The sequence below is a fragment of the Squalius cephalus genome (genome assembly GCF_949319135.1).
Source record: "Squalius cephalus genome assembly, chromosome: 5".
Classification (NCBI taxonomy): domain Eukaryota; kingdom Metazoa; phylum Chordata; class Actinopteri; order Cypriniformes; family Leuciscidae; genus Squalius; species Squalius cephalus.
The window spans coordinates 24,390,018-24,409,798 of NC_137126.1; the positions used below are offsets into that span (position 1 = coordinate 24,390,018).

The 19,781-nt window shown below is 41.6% G+C and overlaps 1 long non-coding RNA gene across 1 annotated transcript; it reads right to left on the reverse strand.

The window, feature by feature from the left end:
* Positions 1-16,235: 16,235 nt before the first annotated feature.
* LOC307158687 lies at positions 16,236-17,850 on the reverse strand. The gene is made up of 4 exons (XR_013821262.1): positions 17,600-17,850; positions 17,440-17,499; positions 17,259-17,356; positions 16,236-17,030 (listed from the first exon to the last, which is right to left on the reverse strand). It is a non-coding gene; the product is annotated as an uncharacterized lncRNA (long non-coding RNA).
* Positions 17,851-19,781: the final 1,931 nt, after the last annotated feature.

Here is a 19,781-nt window from a genome sequence, read left to right on the forward strand (position 1 = left end):
GAATTTAAGCAATTTGATTCAACTAGATGAAGGCTGTTTGTCTAATCTCAGGTTTTGGACGCACTTGCTTAATGAATGGAACGGGATTTCTTTCTTTTACAATGACGTATTCGAATCGTCCGTCGAATTACAACTCTTCACCGACGCCGCCCCCTCCATTGGCTTTGTTTTTTTTTTCCAAGGTCTATGGTTCGCTGAAAAATGGCCAAATGATTTTCCTCAATCAGATTCTGGTTCTGTTTCATCCGCGCTCTACGAGATCTATCCTCTCGCCGTTGCTAGTGTCATCTGGGGTTCGGCATGGTCGCGCAAACGCATAATGATGTTTTGTGATAACGAAGCCACAGTTGTTATCATTAACAAAGGCAAATCTTCTTGTTCTATGATCATGCCCTTTCTGAGGCGTCTGATATGGCAATCCGTCATCTTCAATTTCATTATCAAAGCTGCTCATATTCCTGGTCACCATAATGTTATTGCTGATGCGCTTTCTCGGTTTCGTTTTCAGACGTTCAGGCGGCTCTGCCCTTCAGCCAATCCGGATCCTTCAACATGCCCCCCCCTCTAGCAGCCATAATGCTAAATTAGAAGAATTGCTTGTATCGGCCAGACACTATATCTCCTTAGGCGTCGCTTCTTCTACATTGAAAGCATATACTTCCGCTTGGTCAGCTTTTTTAATGTTTTGTTTTTCTCTTCATATCCCGCTATTTCCTATTTTAATTTCAACCGTGTGTTCCTTTTTAGTATTCAATTTTGAAAATCGCAATCTTAAAATTTCTTCTCTACGCAGATTGCTCGCTGGTATTCAATTCTACGCTAAATTCCATGATCCTAACTTCCCAAGTCTCTTTTCTGCATATTCAGTCCGCTTATTACTCAAAGGCTTAACTAAATCTTCCACTAAAACACCAGACAAACGCCTGCCAATTACATTGCCTATCTTGCACAGACTAATTATCTCTCTTAGAAATGGTCTCTTTTCTGCATATCTTAATATCATGCTCGAAGCCGTGTTTTTATCCGCTTTTTATGGGTTCATGCGAGCTGGGGAATTCACATCAGAAACAAAAAATATTGATCCCGCCCGTGGTATTTGTTTTTCCGATCTTTGCGTCTCACCTAAATTCTACACCCTCTTTCTCAAACACTCTAAGAACGACTCTCAAGGTGCAGGTGTCACCTTAACATTATCTAAGATTAATAATAATTTCTGTCCCTTTCTCTCGATGATTAGATTTCTTAAAACTCGACCCCGTACTTCCAATCTCGCCCCTTTATTCATTTTACCTAACGGAGCACCTCTTTCCAAAAACCGGTTTAAGACTCATTTAGCTTCTACTCTCAAAAGCTGCGGTCTATCCCCCTCCTTCTATACTGGTCATTCATTCAGAATTGGGGCAGCCACTACAGCAGCTGAACGAGGAGTTTCTTCATCAGCCATTAAGATCATGGGAAGATGGTCTTCTTCTGCTTTTGAATCCTATATAAGAGCAGATTTAACAATTGTCCTCGAAGCTCAGCAAGCCCTTTAGTAACAATCAGGTAAATTTATGCAAGTACTGGTGGTGGTGCACTGCTCTTATTATGCTTATCTGAGCAGTAGCTGTAATCCCTTTATCATTAAGCTTACTGTGCTGATTTATATGTTTCAGCTCTGTTTTTCGTGGCCGTCTTCACCTGTCTTGCGTCTCTGTGTGATCTATCTCGGCTAGTGGCTGAGCATGGTCTTGTTCCAAGTAAGCTTTTATAGTAGTGTGGCCTAGCGGCCTCGTCTTGTGAAACTTGTCTTTTGTGTGGCATTAGCGGCCGTTGTGGCTCTTAAGCGGTCTCGTCTCTGTGGTCTCCCATGGCCGTGTGGCCTATCGTGGCCTTGTCCTGCAAGGCCCATTGAGGTCTAGTGACCTCTAGAGGTCGTGGTTTCATGTGGCTTTATGGCCGTGTTTATGTTTAGCCTGTTTATGTGTGGCCTTTAGTGGCTTTGTGGCTTATTGCGGCCTTGTCCTATGTGTGGCCATTCATGGTCTGTGGTCCATCGCGGCCTTCGTTTTGTGTGGTCTATCATGGCCGTGTGGCCTATCGTGGCCTTGTCCTGTGTGTGGCCCATCGGGGTCTGTGGTCCATCGAGGCCTTGGTTTTGTGTGGCTTAGTTGCCTTGTCTTATAGGCTTGTCTCTGTGTGGCATTAGCGGCCGTTGTGGCTCCTAAGCGGTCTCGTCATTGTGGTCTCCCATGGCCGTGTGGCCTACCGTGGCCTTGTCCTATATGTGGCTATTATGGCCTCGTGGCTCATCGAGGCCTTGGTTTTATATGGTCCAATGGCCGTCCGGTCTATCGTGGCCTGTCTCGTTTGTGGTCTTTTGTGTCTAATGGCCATCATGGCCAGCTATATGTGGTCTATCATGGCCGTGTAGCCTGCATGGCTTGTCTGCATATGCCCATTGAGGTATGTTGGTCCACTGCGGCCTTGTTATGTGTGGTCGAGCCGGCCTTGTGGTCAAGCATGACCTTGTGTTTATGTGCGGTCCATCGTGGCCTTGTGGTCAAGCATGACCTTGTGTTTATGTGCGGTCCATCGTGGCCTTGTGGTCAAGCTTGACCTTGTTTATGTGGTCTATCACGACCTGGCGCCTCAATGGCTTTTATGTGCAGCCTATCAGGGTCAAGTGGTCCATCGCTGCTTCGTCTCTATGTGGTCATCACGACCTCGTGCTTTATAGCTATTATGTGTGGTCTTTGGACCTTGTCTTTATGTTGTCTATCACTTCATGTCTATGCACAGCAAATTTGGTATTATGGTCCATTGAGGCCTTGTCTAAGTGGTCGTCATAATCAAGCAATATTATGGCTTTCATGTATGGTCTATCGTGACCTTGTCTTGATGCAGTTCATTTTTTAAAATATTTAAAAAATAAAAAAAATAAAAAAATGTCACGTTATTCTTAACTTTTCTTTCTCATTCCAGGAACTACAGGATGCACGACTGGTGGGTACTCTTACTTACAGTTCTTCGGGGGTGGGCTCCGTCCCGGCGGAGGTATTCCTCCACCTATCTTTGGGGGTGGGCTCCGTCCCGTCGAAGGTGTTCCTCCGTCCCGGTGGAGGTATTCCTCCACCTATCTTTGGGAGTCGGCTGCGCCCCTGCCTTCATCTTCAGGCGGGATTTGCAGATTGCGTTACCCTCGCATTGCTTGCTAAGGACGGGGCCTACGCCAAAGACTATGCTTGCTGAGCTATTAAAAAATTTACTCTTGTTATATCATTTTATCTCCCGAGTCTTTCTGGTAGAAATGTAAGCTTAGCGTTAAGTTCTGCCAGAAAGACTCAATCAACGCGTCATGAATTAACTCACTTCTAACCAATCATGTGTTAACACTCTCAGTATAAAAGAATGGTACTTACATCCGTCTGAGTTCGCAGATACTGACGGCGCCAATTACCTCCATCCTCCCCAACCACCTCCAAGATGGTCCTTTCCCTCCATCCTCCCCACCACCACCAGGATGGTCCCTTCCTTTACCTCCAGGGGGTCGGCTGCGCCCCTGCCTTCATCTTCAGGTGGGATTTGCAGATTGCGTTACCCTCGCATTGCTTGCTAAGGACGGGGCCTACGCCAAAGACTATGCTTGCTGAGCTATTAATAAATTTATTCTTGTTATATCATTTTATCTCCCGAGTCTTTCTGGTAGAACTGATAATCTCTTCTTGTTATAGCAGGAATTTAACCTGAATGAACATCAGAACTGCAAAAAGAAATAAATACACCATTTTTCAAGTTCAAGTCCACTGACTTTAATCTACTAACTGATTTGGTTTGTTTGTCGGACAAAAATGGCGGGTATCTGCATTATCATTGGTCAGATCGCCTGTCAATCAAATTCTGGCGAAAGGTCTCAACACTGAGCTCTTAAATTAATATTTTAAACCTTACAAAATTATTGCAATGTATAGTTACAGTCATACGTTTACCTATTGTACATCTTTCAGAATCTGCAAGGTAATGCTCAAGAATGCAACACGATGCATTAAGAGCCAGGGGCAAGCTTTTGAAATTTTGAGCAAGATGATGGTGATGTTTAATTTTTAGTTTTTTTTTTTTACATGCTAATATCTTATTGAGCTTCTAACGGGCAGGACTAAATTAATTAATGCATTTTTAAACAAAATAAGAACAATTTACACCAATGATCCAGTTAAAAAGTTTACACCCCTGGCTCTTAATGGATGCTTCCTTCTTGAGCATCACTAAATGTTTGCAGGGTTTGTAATAGTTGTGTACGAGTCCCTCAGTTGTCTCCAGTGTGAAAAGATGGATCTCACAATCATAGTCACTGCTAGTAAGGAGTCAAATATGCAGAAGATGCTGGAAAAGCAAAGAATGTGCAGGAGCTGGAGGATTTTTCCTCATGAACAACCATTACAAAAAATAAATAAATAAAAATAAAACAGTTGTGGATCATTCAGGTAATGACACACAATATTAAAATCAAGCCTATGTAATTTGTCTTGTATTTTGTCTTGTGGACTAGGCTATTAAACAACTGTTCTGTGAAAAAGCTTTTTCAGGACAGTAGCCTATAGAAACAATGTTTTTATGATCCTTCTTATTAAAAAATAAATAAAAATAACATTTGGGAGATTCTGCAAGGTGTATGTAAACTTACTAAAGTGTAAATGTAACACAAATCATAACATTATTAGATGCCAAAATATTGCTATGGTTATCACGTTCTCATGTTGCTATGGTTACCGTGTCGATCATCGCAATTTCATGACTCACAGGACTAAAATTTAGCGGATTCACTCCCACATTTAAATGCAGTTATCACTCTTTATATTTTACAGTGTGAACGTAACCACTGGTCCTCTAGAAGCATGAAAAACAAAACTATTATTTAGATTGTCAATAGCGCTCCCTTTAAGCCACTTACTTACCGCGTTCTGAACTCTCCCAAAAACTCTCGTCACACTGAAGTTGTCCGCACTGCACAGTGAATCTCTTATTTATATCGCGTCTGGACTTTGTTGTTTATGAGGGGATTTGCGAAAGGATAAAACTCGCGCTGATTCTGAACAGACATTTTGAGCGAATTCTCCGCATGGTGACTCTAAAACGCCTCTGATTTGCTACTGTGTTCATGCGCTTGATATACATCTGTGATTGGCTACAATGCTCAACGCTGAAACAATACAGTTTCGTTTCGTTTTTGAATAATATTGCAGGGTTCTCAAGTTTTATCAAAATCTTGGAGTGAGATCACATGCGGTTGGGGGAGGAGCCCTAATGGAGCCCCGCCCCCACCTGTCCCCGCCCCCCAATTTTACCCATTGTTCATAATTAACCAGCACAAATTTAAATTATAACAATTGGTAAATCTGATAAATGACAGAGCAATTAATCACATCAAATATACTCTTTAATGTTATATTTCAAAATTACAATTAAGTTACAAAAATTACAAAAATATAACAAATTGCTCCAAACAGTTTTGAAAAACAAATATTTTTGCATTTTGAATGTGTCTAGTCGAAATGGTATAATGATTTATTGTGTGGTGGGACATTGAGAACAAATGACATATTAGAGTATTATTAAGGTATGTGTGTGTGTTTGTGTGTGTACACAAGAGTACACACTCCAGCTTATGAAATGTGTTTTGTGTTGCAAGTGTTTGAAAAATACAAATGCAATGGCAATCAATGATTAATGTAACGTTATGTTTTGACAGGATATAAAATATTACCCAGAGCACTCTGCTTTAATACGTATGTAGCCTTAATGTAACTAGAAATACTATTAATACAGTATAATATATAATATAATTTAAAATAAAATAAATACATTTAAATTTATTTAAAATAAAATGAAGAAATACATCTTCATTCCTTCCCATACCCACTAACATTTCCCTTAGTTTCAGATAACGTAAGCTAGCCAAACTGAGCCAAAGCTTCTGGCCTGGTTGCAAAGTAGTTGTAGAGTTTTTGACTGCATCAATAGTAATGTACGATGGGCTATATATTAAATGTTCTAGCCTTAAAATGTTAGACGAGCTTTCTTCCAACTTAGCTTCTCCATCATCACGACGTGTGTTCGCGCGATGTTGTTGGTTACCTAGTAACGAACGTACGGTGGCCGAGAATGTTCCGTCAACTTCCGTGTGTTCGCGCATCTATGTTGCCTATTAACGAACGCAATCTGGCCGAGATACGTGCTGGCGGCAGGAAACTTCACTTTGTGTGCCCGCGCCTCATATACAACGTTATATATAAAGCTTGCAGGACAACTTGGTTGGCATTGCCTTTTCAGCGTGAGAAATTCACGATGTGGCGTGTGAGCGTGTGAACTGGTTGAATTGCGTGTGTCTCACGGCCAATGCGTGAGAACCCTGATATTGTGTCCTCCAGTGCCAGGACTCGGCTGTACTCGGTCATTTTTCCGAGTCTAAAATGTCCGAGTCCGTGTCAAGTCCGAGTACAAATTCACCCGAGTGCGTGAAGTCCGAGTTCATTCAAAATTGGACTCGAGTCCGAGTTCGAGTTCGAGTACCCCAACTCTACGAGTACTGCGTAATAGCTTACGCTAGGGGAAAAACTCTTTTCCACGAGATATTGAAGCCAAAAATTATCCTTAATTTTGTAATATTGTAAAACGCGTTGCGGCAGCATGCAGACATGGGCGAGACGGCTCGCGCGCCCATTGGCTGCTCTGCGGCAACTGCACCAGCCTATCGAGAGAGGCCCCTCATGATGTCAGATCCAATGAGGGCGCTTCGCGCCCACTGCGTCACGTCCCGCCGAAACGGGTGGGGCCTTGGGCTATAAATATAGCCTCGGAAGGATAGATTAGCTGGTTTTTCATCGCCGAAGCGAACCAGAGTGTGATGCATGCACGGCAAGATACGCAGTACTCATTCCCTCTCTAGAGAGAACCGAGGTTACGTTAGTAACCGAGTACGTTCTCTTACGAGAGGTTCTCTCGTACTGCGTAATAGCTTACGCTAGGGGAACACAGTGTAAAACGCCGTGCGTGCTGAGATTCAACACTAAGGTCCCAAGGGCAGGTGCCCGGGGCTCATACAGTGCACAACCATAAGGGACTCACAGAGAATCCGGGAAGAGGGGCTAGAATAGCATCATTCCTGTAGAATATAGTGCTCTATTAAGGGCAGATTATATCAAGTGTTCCACACAGCCAGGGCGAGCTCGGCCTGGACTGATAAGTATTAGGGGACTTACACACTGCCCACAGACATATATGGTCGATCAGCGATCGATGCTCTAGCAGTTTCAGCATCCTGAGCCGATAGCATCGGGCAGACAATACTGAATTATTAAAACGAGAGCAGCTTAGCCATTGCAGGCCCTTAGATGTATAAGCTAGCGCTATAGCATCAACTATCCACCTGGATAGACTCAGCTAGTCCCTTAGAACGTCCGCTGAACAAAACAAAGAGCTGCTCCGTCTGTCTAAAAACAGATGAGCGAGACACATAGGCTCTTAATGCCCTGACCGGGCAAAGGAAGCCCGCGTCCCCTTCCTCTTCAGAGACCGGCAGGGCCGACAGGGAAATCACCTGTGCCCTAAATAGAGTGTTGAGGGATTTAGGAACATACCCGTGCCTTGGTTTGAGTATGACTCTTGAGTCATTAGGCCCAAACTCCATACACGTCGCGCTCACTGAGAGCGCTTGCAAGTCCCCTATGCGCTTTACTGAAGCGAGAGCCAGAAGAAACACTGTCTTGAAAGATAAGTGTATTATAAAAATATTTACTGAATTGGCTCGAATAAGGCGCCTTTCATGGCTTCCAGAACCGTGGAAAGGTCCCAAATGGGAACTGAGGGAGGTCTGGGAGGATTCAGCCTCTTAGCTCCTCTAAGGAAGCGAATGACCAGATCGTTCCTTCCCAGTGACTGGCCAAGAGTTGGTTCAGCGAACGCTGCTATGGCCGCCACGTAAACTTTGAGCGTGGATGGCGCTCTGCCCTTATCCAGTAGCTCTTGTAGAAAGGAAAGAACCTCCGACACCCCACAGTCTGAGGGTGATATGTCATGAGCTGTACACCAGCTAGAGAACACAGACCATTTCGAGGAATAGAGCCGCCTAGTAGACGGGGCTCTAGCCTACGTGATCGTGTTCAACACTCCCGCTGGGAGGTTAACGGGTACCCGTTGATGGCCCACGCATGTAGGGACCAAAGCTCCGGGCGAGGATGCCAAATCGAGCCGTTGGCCTGCGAGAGGACATCCCTCCTCACTGGTATCGGCCATGGGGCGGTACTCGTCAGCTGCATCAGAACTGGGAACCAGGCTTGGTTCGTCCAGAATGGGGCCACGAGTAGCACTGAGCATCCGTTGTCCCTGATCCGTTCTAATACCTGGGGTAAGAGCGTGACAGGGGGAAACGCATAGAGCGGGCAGTGGGGCCAGACGTGGGCCAGCGCATCCCTGCTCTTGGAGAAAAACTCCGGACAGTGAGCTTTTTCTTGAGACGCAAATAGGTCTACCTTCGCTCTGCGAATGTTTTCCACAGCAGTTGGACTGTCTGCGGATGTAGAGACCATTCTCCTGCCGGAACATTGTTCCTGGACAGTCTGTCTGGTCCCACATTCAGGTGGCCAGGCACATGCGCTGCTCTGAGCGAGCGCAGATTGTGCTGAGCCCAGATCAGGAGGCGTTCCGTCAGCCTGTGAAGGGTTCTGGATCTGATACCTCCTTGGTGATTTATATAAGCCACCACTGACATGTTGTCCGAACGGACCAAGACGTGGTGTCCTTTTATCTGGGGACAAAAGCGCCTCAGCGCGTTGTCGACTGCCACCATTTCCAGGCAGTTTATGTGTAGAAGCTTTTCCCGTTCTGACCACTGGCCGAAGAACGGTCTGCCATCGAGCAGCGCTCCCCATCCCGAGGTTGAGGTGTCCGTAGACACCACCTTCACACTCGAGGAAGTCCCCAGGTTCACACCCAACCGGTACCAATCGGTCGCTGTCCAAGGTTTCAGAGCTGAGATGCATTTCTGATTGACCTTGAGGCGTAAGAGACCGGAGGTCCACGCTCGGCGCGGCACACGCGCTTTCAGACAGAACTGCAGCGGGCGCATGCGAAGCAGACCCAGCTGAAGCACTGGAGATGCTGAAGCCATGAGACCCAGCATCTTTTGAAACTTTTTGAGTGGGACTAAAGTGCCGTGGCGAAAAGTTTTCGTCATGCGCTGAATACTCAGTCTGCGCTGTGGCGACAGTTGTGCTGTCATAGACAGCGAGTCCAGTTCTGTACCCAGAAAAGATATTGTCTGACTGGGAGACAGCGAACTCTTCGCCCAATTGACTTTGAGACCTAGATTCTCGAGGTGATCGTTTCGGCGGGACGTGACGTAGTGGGCGCGAAGCGCCCTCATTGGATCTGACGTCATGAGGGGCCTCTCTCGATAGGCTGGTGCAGTTGCCGCAGAGCAGCCAATGGGCGTGCGAGCCGTCTCGCCCATGTCTGCATGCTGCCGCAACGCGTTTTACAATATTACAAAATTAAGGATAATTTTTGGCTTCAATATCTCATGGAAAAGAGTTTTTCCCCTAGCGTAAGCTATTACGCAGTACGAGAGAACCTCTCGTAAGAGAACCATGGACTCATGTCCAGTATTTCATGTGCGTATTTTTCATTTGTCATTTGCGCTTTGCAGACAGTTCCTTCCAGCTTGTCTCTCAGCCCCCTGGTCATATGTATCAATTTATATTATAAAGCTCGTTTTTAGGAAAAATTTGGTTGTAGCTCGTTGCCTGCGTTACTATGATTGTAAATAGGTGTCATTTGAGTTTTAACAACGTTTAGCTCGAGTCATTGAATCGGGAAGTTCAAATACATTGCCAACTTTACTGAACTCCTTGAACTAAGCACTCACTGACCACAATTCTTTATACTTGAGTCCAAGTTCAAACTATATGAACTGCTCCACTGTTAATGTAAGGAGCTGTCTGAAACACTGCCAGAAGGACATTAAACAAGGAAGTGTTTTTCCGAGCTCACAACAGGTTTTGCGAAGGAACGCAAATATCTTTGCGAGGAAACGCAAAAGATTTGAAAAAAAAAATATATATAATAATAATTCTCACATGCCAAATTTTTTCCACCACCACGTCCCTTTAGGGGCTCCATAGTATTACAATACATGTTAAAAAATGCAGTGCAAGCACCCTGTCTCTTTTTTTCTTGGGCATGAGCACAGCTTCATTCACAAATGAATCACTCTTTTGAGTCAATTTTGTTAAACGACTTCATCAAACAAGTTGGCAAAACTGCCTAAATTGGTTTGCAAATCAGTTTGAATTATTTGTTCAGTTCCCTGTACACACTGAATCGTCTGCGGTTTCTCACTCTGAGTTGTAACAGGAAATTTAAGCGATGGATGAAGTGGCCGTGTATGAAGGACTAAAAATGACAGAACAAAAAATAAATAAATACATTTTTATAAATAAATTTTATAAAGAAATAAATAGATAAATGCAGAAATAATAGTGAAAATAAATACATTTTGGTAATATAAATGGCTATTTCTGTATTTTTACATGTATTTATTCATTTATTTATGCATTTCTATATGTATTTATACATTTATTTATATATTTATGTATTTATTTATTTATTTATTTAAATATTTATATATGTATTTATTTCTACATTTATTTATTCCTACATTTATTTATTTCTGTATTTCCACATTTCTACATTTATTTATTTCTGTATTTCCACATTTCTACATTTATTTATTTCTGTATTTCCACATTTCTACATTTATTTTTCCTTGCGCATGTATGCTAATTGACCTATGGCTAAGCCACGCCCCCGAACGCGATGAGCCAATCACAGTACGCATAGCTAACCCAATACACTCTGCATTCTCTGCTTCCACGTCCATTGCAATGCATTGCAGTTAGTCCGTTTTCATTCGTTTTTATGTTTTTTCTTGTCATTTTGGCTTTTAAACAGCGTGTGTGTGTGATTTTGGTTGGGTGACAGTTGTAGGTTACAGTTTGACAAGAGTTTACAGTTTGACAAAAGCACAATGTTGTGTTTTACACAAATATAAGTAGGCTAAACACTTTGCAGTTTTAATTATGTCCTGTATGAACAAAATGGAGTATGTTTTTATGTTTCCACTGTTCGATCGCGCCTGCTTTCTGACACACACACATTCCAGCATTGCAGACATCGCAGCCTGTTCATTATTCTGCGCTCACACCAAACGCGAATAGAGCGTCAAATTCGCGCGTATCGCGTCTAGTTCGACGCTTGAACATTTTGAATCCAAAGCGAATAGTACGCGTATAAAGCGAGCGTTTGAAGCGAAATAGCATCAAACTATAACGTTTACACTGTGAGGCCCTTTTGGTGACATCGAGATGATATATAATCTTTCTGTCTCCAAAAAATCATCAATAGGGTATATGTCGAACGTCGCATTACGAAACCGGAAAACAGAACGCATCGCTTCCGGTTCAGGTCTTTTGTATGTGCTTCTTGCATTTTTTTACTGTTTTACTCAAGATAACTTAAAAGGAGCGAGCAAAGATGATCATAACCAATGTCCCTCGCATGTGAAGATCGATATTTAAAAGTAAAAAAAAAAAAAAAATCTTCACACTAACGTTTAGATATTTAAATAGAATAAAACGCCAATAACAAAGTGAGATAGGTAGGTTAGCTGATTACCTTAAAATTCCATAGATATCGGCGTCAGTTCATACGGCTGTTAACACTTTCTATGACAAGCGGATGCGATGAGACCAGGTTTCCGGTTTCGTCATGCGACGTTCGACATATACCCTATTGCCTCCTGTGAAATGTCTCCTACTGTGACAGCTGCCATAGCGCCTGTTACCGAATGTTGAATGTTTGTCTGAGTGAGTGGAGGGGGCGTGGCTTAGCCATGTCAATTAGCATACATGCGCAGGGAAAAATAAATGTAGAAATGTGGAAATATAGACATAAATAAATGTAGAAATGTGGAAATACAGAAATAAATAAATGTAGAAATGTGGAAATACAGAAATAAATTAATGTAGAAATAAATAAATGTAGAAATAAATACATATATAAATAAATAAATAAATTAATATATAAATACATAAATATATAAATAAATGTATAAATACATAAATAAATACATATAGAAATGCATAAATAAATAAATAAATAAATACATGTAAAAATACAGAAATAGCCATTTATATTACCAAAATGTATTTATTTTCACTATTATTTCTGCATTTATTTATTTATTTCTACTTTTATTTATTTATTTATTTATTTTTCGTTCTGTCATTTTTAGTCCTTCATAGCCGTGGACCTACAGTCAATTAAAAGCAAATCTGCAAAAGCATATTTTTTGCCAGCGATGAAGATCTTTATTAATTGAACATCTGCATGCTGTCTGTGAACGAGCTACATTCGATTTCATTTTATACAGGTAATATATCTTGCAACCAAACAGTTTTGGACATATAGCCTACCTTAATTAATTTAAGCTACCATTGTTCACAGAGTATGAAATGAACACCAGTTAATATTGTGCCATAATTAAACAAACAAATACAGCATTGTGCAAACAAACTCGATCTGCTTTGCAAAGGAAAACTCGACTCGCAAACAAACAGAAAGCAATGTGCAAGTACAAAGGTCAATTTGAGCGAAAATGCAGTGGAGTAACACATAGGCTATGCATTGTGTTTTGCAAAAATAAATAAATGAGCCTAGATAATATTTCACAAATAAGTACAAAGCCTAATACAATTTTTATCAGCCTAATACAATTTTTTATCTATTATTCTACTTTGACGGGTTTCTGAAACCTCAAACCTCTCACATAAGGAACATTTCTCAGAGTGAAAATGAAAGTAAGGCAGTTGACAGGATCTCTACCTCTCCTCCCACACAATCACATATCAATACACATGCGTGATTACATTAGCGGATTAGCCTATAAAGAATGTTTAGCAATTTCCTGTCAGGCTGGATACACGGAGAGGTATAAATTGAGTGTTGAATTTTAAGACAATGAGACTTTTGATGAATGGAGATGGAATATAATGGAATGTCTTTTTTTTCAGATAAGGGAGATAGTGGATGGTAGAACAGACAGATGGTTGGTGCACACACACATCACTGATGGGTGATGGAGAATACTCACAGGAAGGACACTGAGATACAATGGGGAGTAGACGCTGGAGATAGACGCTGGAGAATAATGCTGGAGAGTAAGTAGTCCTCTTAGTCTTAATGAGACTGGACCATCTGTGGAGATGAGGCGTATGCTTTTATGTGGTGCTGCTGACAAGGGTGATGAGTAACAGGTGCGGGTGATAGCTGAAGAAGTGCAGGTGAGATCAAGGAGGGATTATGGGAAATATAGTGCTGAAGTGACAGGTGACTGAGCTGGTGACCGTGACAGTTCTCCCCCCCTCCCGGAAACAGCATCCTCACGCCAAAAGGAGTCCAACCAGGGAGGGAGGGTGGGCGTCCTGGAGTCTTGGCAAGTAATCAGGATGGTGCCGGCAGGCTAAGAAGCCGCCAGGGTGGTACCGGTGACCAGGGAGGCACAGGCTGCTCAGGGGACCAATTAGGTGCCGGCAATGCAGGTGACCAGGGAGGTGCTGGCAGCTCAGGGGACCAGGGAAGTACCGATGGTACAGGGAGCCAAGGAGGTGCCGGTGGTTCAGGGGACCAGGGAGGCGCCAGCAGCTCAGGAGACCAGCAAGGATCAGCCTCTGTGGACTTTCCATGGGTGTTTGGCTCATCCACATTTTTCTTGGGAGGAGCTTGGGTGACCTCCTGGCCAAGCTCTAGGGCAGGAGTGGACTTAGGGACTGGAGCGGACTCTGGAGCGGGCTCATGGGCTGGAGCTGACACTGGTGCAGACTCAAGGGCTGGAGCTGACACTGGACTCCGGTCAGGGGCTGGAGCAATTACTGGACTCTGACCAGGGGCTGGAACCATCACTGGAACGGATCCGGGAATTTCACTCTCTGGAGTGGTTTCTGGAATTTCACTCTCTGGAGTGGATTCTGAGATTTCACTCTCTGGAGTGGATTTGGGGATTTTACACAGAGGAATGGACTTAGGAGTGGACTCTGGATGCGAGGACTGAGTAATAGAGAACTTCCTTAGAGCCATTCTGACCGAAATGATGCAGGGTCCGCTGACTTTGCCATCAGGTCCACACTGCTGGACACCACCTTTCAGGCCCGGGGAAAGGCTGAAGATGTTAAATAGGCGGTCCTGATGGTTGCTGGTGCAGAGTCCATGGAAGGTTTGGGATGAGCTGGTGCACCCCAAATATTTTTTGGATGGGACTGGAGTGGACTCTGTATTGGACTGGAATGGAGCGGACTCTGGAATCACAGGAAGGATGAGCGGTCTTTCCGGACCGGCTCATAGGGAGGGCGTGTAAAATATATTGTTCCAATATGCAGTTGTTAATATTCCAGGGCATCCGCGAATATAATGGTTTGTCCAAACCTTCATGGAAGAGTCCAGATCAACCGCAGAAGATAGCTCCAGGAACTCCTCAGCATATTCGGCAAGGGTATGGCCATTTTGAGAGAGGGAGTATGGTCAATGGGATGGAGTGGAATACTCATGGTGCTGAGTGCAGTCTTGGTCCAGTCTTCTGTTATGGAACACAGACTTGGAAATAGAGGAATGCAGTGAATGGGTCTTTTAATGACAGCACAGAGTGTACTAACGCTGGCTGGAGAGTAAGTATCCCTTAGTGTTAACGAGACTGGACCATCTGGGGAGACAAGGTGTATGCTTTTATGTCGTGCTGCTTAGGGAGCAGGGAGGGGGAATTAAGATGTATTTTAAGTAATTTTTCAAGCTATAAAAAATGCTTTACAAAATAATTTCATTCACAGCCTCAAAACCTCATTACCATTTTGATTTTTATTAACTTCTGTATAACATCCACATAATACTTATTGTGTTAAGTTTAAGAAAATTGTTCAGAATCCTCATCAATCCTTAATTGCTACACCACAAGTATGCTGTAAACATGAAGTTATTTTGATTACAATTTAAAGATACTGTAAGAATTGAGAAATTAGGAGATGCCGGACAGTCTGGTTGAAGAGCGACCAGACCCTGAGAGGACAAAAGGACCTCTCTGGAAATTAAACATTTGAACTAGCCCTCGTGCACTATCGAGACGAAAAGTCTCACCTCCGAGTCATCCTAATCTTCATCTCTTTCCCCCTTCTCTCTACCCCTCTCTCTCATGCTCAGATCATCTAAATTCACCCAAGAAAATGTATAGTTTGATATGAATGATTGACATTGAGTAGTGTACGTATTTAGTATAATTTGAAATGTCTCATTGCGACTGGTACAAATGTCTCATTTCCAAATAAGTAAAACACAAGGTAATAAGGTTTTTAAGAGTTTAAAGATAACTGACATACAAAGGAAGGTGATCTCCTAGCAAATGGTCACACACCCCCAAAAGGTGCAACCTCTGAATGCACATTTCTTTTGTTAGTACATGTTTCCAAGTGAAAAAGGTCCTGACTACATATTAGCCGCTTTCCGACCAAGTAGTTCTAGGAACTTAGTTCTAGGAACTGTCCACTTCTAAACAGTTCTAGGAACTACTCTCCCCCAAACTGGGGTTTGCTGTTTGCGTTCGCACTGGCCAAGTGGCCATAGGAACTGGTAGGAGGGGTAAAAGGGAGTGACGCAAGCACGGTGACTTTTATTTTGAAGGCGCGACGGACCTTTATTTTGGCGGCGCTGAGAACGCCAGAGCAAACAATGCTTGCATTCTCTGTGCTTATTAGTTAGCGATCTGTCTAACAGTACTGTTTAATATGTTATTAGATAGAACTGTTATAGAAAGTAGACAGTATATGAAAAAAGGTTATTAGCCTACATAATCATCACTGTTAGACTTTTCAAGGGTTTTTTACAGTAACTTACTGGCAACACTGTTGCCAGTAAGTTACTGTAATTAAGAGTTACAGTACCAAACCGTATTTCAGTTTTGTGTAATACAGTGCATTACTGTAAAAACGAAGCTAATCAGTACAGTGCATTACTGTAAAAACTAAGCTAATCAGTACACTACTGTAATTATTTTTATTTGTACTAAAAATAAATTAGATTTGATAATTTTGATATATGATTAATTTTATTTTTATCCTACATAAGTACTACTTTCATACAAACCAATTAGACAAAGTTATCACAAAATACCATTTTTTTATTTAAAACATTTCATATATATCACAAAATAAACATGCCAATGCTGGAAATGATGTGTGAAATTTTTACACATTAATGGGTGAGTTTAGAGACAAAAATTTTTGTGTTAATTTTAACTCATTCATTGTGTTAATGATTTTAACAAAGTAAATATGTCAGAGAGGTTAACACAAAGATGTGTAAACGTGTTAAATTAACATGCAAACATTTTTGAAAACATACATAAAACCATAAACAAAACATTAGCATTTGACTAAATGAATGTAGAGTCATTGGTTGTTTAGCTTATACAAGTATTATAATGAAATATCAACCATTACATTCATAAAACTGCAGAATATAAATACATTTTTAAGCATTCAAAAAGGAAATGTCCAAAACAGGACAAAACACAGTTCTTTTCACAATACAAGACACATAACCCCACCTTAAAAATAATTTCACTTATTTCCAAAAATGTGTTGGATTCATGTACACTGGTGGCCAAAAGAAGTATTTAAGTGTCGTAATGTTTTTGAAAGAAGTCATTTCTTATTATTATCAATGTCTGACTGTCTACTCCATCTTTTCTACAGCATAGGAGTAAAAGTCATCATCAAAATAATCTTTAAAAAGCCAACACAATGTTTTTGTCCACCTTTGTGAATAAATGAACTTCTCCAAAGATTGGTTCCTGTTCAGAACTTGATTGACAACATCAGAGTGTTCCCTGGTCTGCATGCATGCCCACAAACACAAATGTACTCAGTCCTTCAGAGGAGATCCCGGTTCCAAAACTATATGAGAGAGAGAGAGAGAGAGAGAGAGAGAGAGAGAGAGAGAGAGAGAGAGAGAGAGAGAGAGAGAGAATATTAGTGTCACATTATTTTTAACCTCCTTTTTTGTTAATTTTTATTATTATTTTCACAAAAACTTAAGAATATATATTTGTAAACAGCTTTTGTCAATAAATAGCATACAAAAGAACTAAATTAAACTATGCCAGATTAAATTTTAATACTTACAAATCCTAAATTCTGTCCAAAAATGCTGAGATCCATAGAAAGAACGACTGAAATAGATGATTTTAGCCCATTTCAGCTTGTCTGCAGTGAAGGAGTACCTGTTTGAGACAAATACACAGTAAGATACATGCAAGAAATCACTGTGTGATGATCGTTCTCCTTCCTAAAGTAGTTAACCCACCTGTGCGCTGATATTAGGACCTTCCTAGTCAGGTGGAACTGCAATGGTAGAGTCTTCTGGCTAATAAAATATAAAAATAATGCAAAAATATAAACTTAAGTTGTTTAGAATGCTAGATTTGGTCTGAATGAATTAGTGAGAGTTTTACTGCAGTGCTTACCTGGATACATTTAATCTGGTGAGACTGAACAAAGACAATGGTCCATCTTCTGATTGGTTCATTTGCTGTGTAATAAAGTTAGACATAATGCAAAGGTCACTTATTTGATATAAAGTTAGCCAATTTTATAGAGATTTTATAAGATATTGTAAGCTACCTAGTCTACACCAGTGGCTCAAAAGCAATTTTCACATAGCGTATGCTAATCATTTCAGCAAACTTATATCAAAATATATCACAAATGGGCTGGCCTAACGTTACCTCTGGAATCTTGCTAAGTCACTGGCGCGAATTGGCGCTTTGTTGCAGTTGCCTTTAAACACAAAAATGGAAGTAAATATTAAATTCCATAAAATAAAAAAAAAACTATAATATGGTATAGTTTGCAAACTAATGCTAAAACTATAAAGGTTCTCATCAGTAGGCCAACAGTAGGCTATAAACAGAATTTCACATTAGTTTATTCACATTTATTGTTAATGTAAACGCGTTGCTCGTTGGCATATTTTAACTCGACAATTCAATAATCTAACAAAGTGTGTAAAATGAAACGTTAGCTCAGTTTACCATGGTAAAGTTCGTTACCGCCATGTTGACGACGAGTAGGCTAACTTTAACGTTAACATAGCCTACGTTAAACTGGGCACAATCCTGTCAACAGCCAGTCTATGGTCAACATACACAGAAGTTTTTTTTTTTTTTTTTTACCTTGCTTGCTGATCTCTCTCTCGGTGAAGTGAATTCCGTCTCTTCCCCGGGCCAGACACGAACGTCGCGATCCAACAAAAGACAGACCCCATTACCTACACTGGATGTCTGTCTGACGCGACACGACAAATCCCAGACAGTGTAGTGATGCGCCGCGGCCGTTATATTTCAGACGTAGTCCGATACGAGTCCAAGCGCTCGCGCTAGTTCTTACAAGGGATAAACAGGTTTGCATTTAAAGGTCCGGTCGCTTCAATGTGTCCAATATGGACAGCCTCTGGCTATTATAGCGTTGTAGACATGCGGTGTAAGGCAAAAATTAGGAAATAAAAAGCACGGTGGAATGGTGCCAGCCAGAGAGGCAGTTACAAAATACAGTAGTGTACAGCGAATTTAAAAAATACAGTAAGTCTCTGTATGTGGTGTTAGACGTCACAGAAAATTCCCATGATGCAATTGGAATCACAGTTATTTACTGTAAAGAGAAATAGCAGTATAATACTGGGGGATTTAAAGTAAATAACTGTAGAAATTACAGAAAAGTCTAACAGTGATGTTTGGATTGGTCCCCTCAAAGTTGCGTTGGATTTTATCTTCAGCATAAAGGTTTAGAGACCCATCTATCACTGTTTTCCATGTTTGTATAGTTAGTTTATGGAGTAAATATATAGGCTACAATGTGTTTACATTCTAGCTGTTTTAAAAATGGCGGGTGCTGGTGTTCCGCGTGCGTTCGGTCAATCAGCGTACACTAACGTCACGGATAGTTCCTATAGCGCTGGTTTAGACCCTACTCTGAAGTAGGACCTAAATTAGTTCCTACAAATGGAGTTCCTAGAACTAAAATCGTTCCTAGTTCCTGCGGTGCGAACACGCCGACATCCGGGTACTATAGCCAATAGTTCTAGGAACTGTGAAAAGGTTCCTCCGGTCGGAAAGCGGCTAATGAAATGCAGCAGGGGATTCGGGGCCTTTCTGTATTTCAGATTAACCCATGAGGCTGAGAGTGAGACCTCTTAGCCTCATGTATTTCTTAATGTTGGGTTGCATATTTTCTCTTTATTCTAGAGCATTTGATGTTTTGTATCGATTATCTTTGAATTGATTATGAAATTGGCATGATACATTTACCTGACATAATAAATTGTTACATTTGATTATTCTAACTGACTTTGACATTATATTTTCATTACAGGGGTGGTGTAATGCCCTTTTCACAAGATGTAAAATATATCTCTGATGTCCCCAGAGTGTGTGTGTGAAGTTTTAGCACAAAATAGCCCACAGATATTTTTATATAGCATGTTAAAGTTGTCCCTTTTTGAGGGTGAGCAAAACACACTGTTTTGTGCCTGGCCCTTTAAATGCAAATGAGCTGCTGCAGAGGGCGGGGTTTCAAGAGCTTGTGTGTGTTAGCAGCTGCGATTACCTCACGCAGACACACTAAAATGACAGAAACTGTTCTACCTTAAAT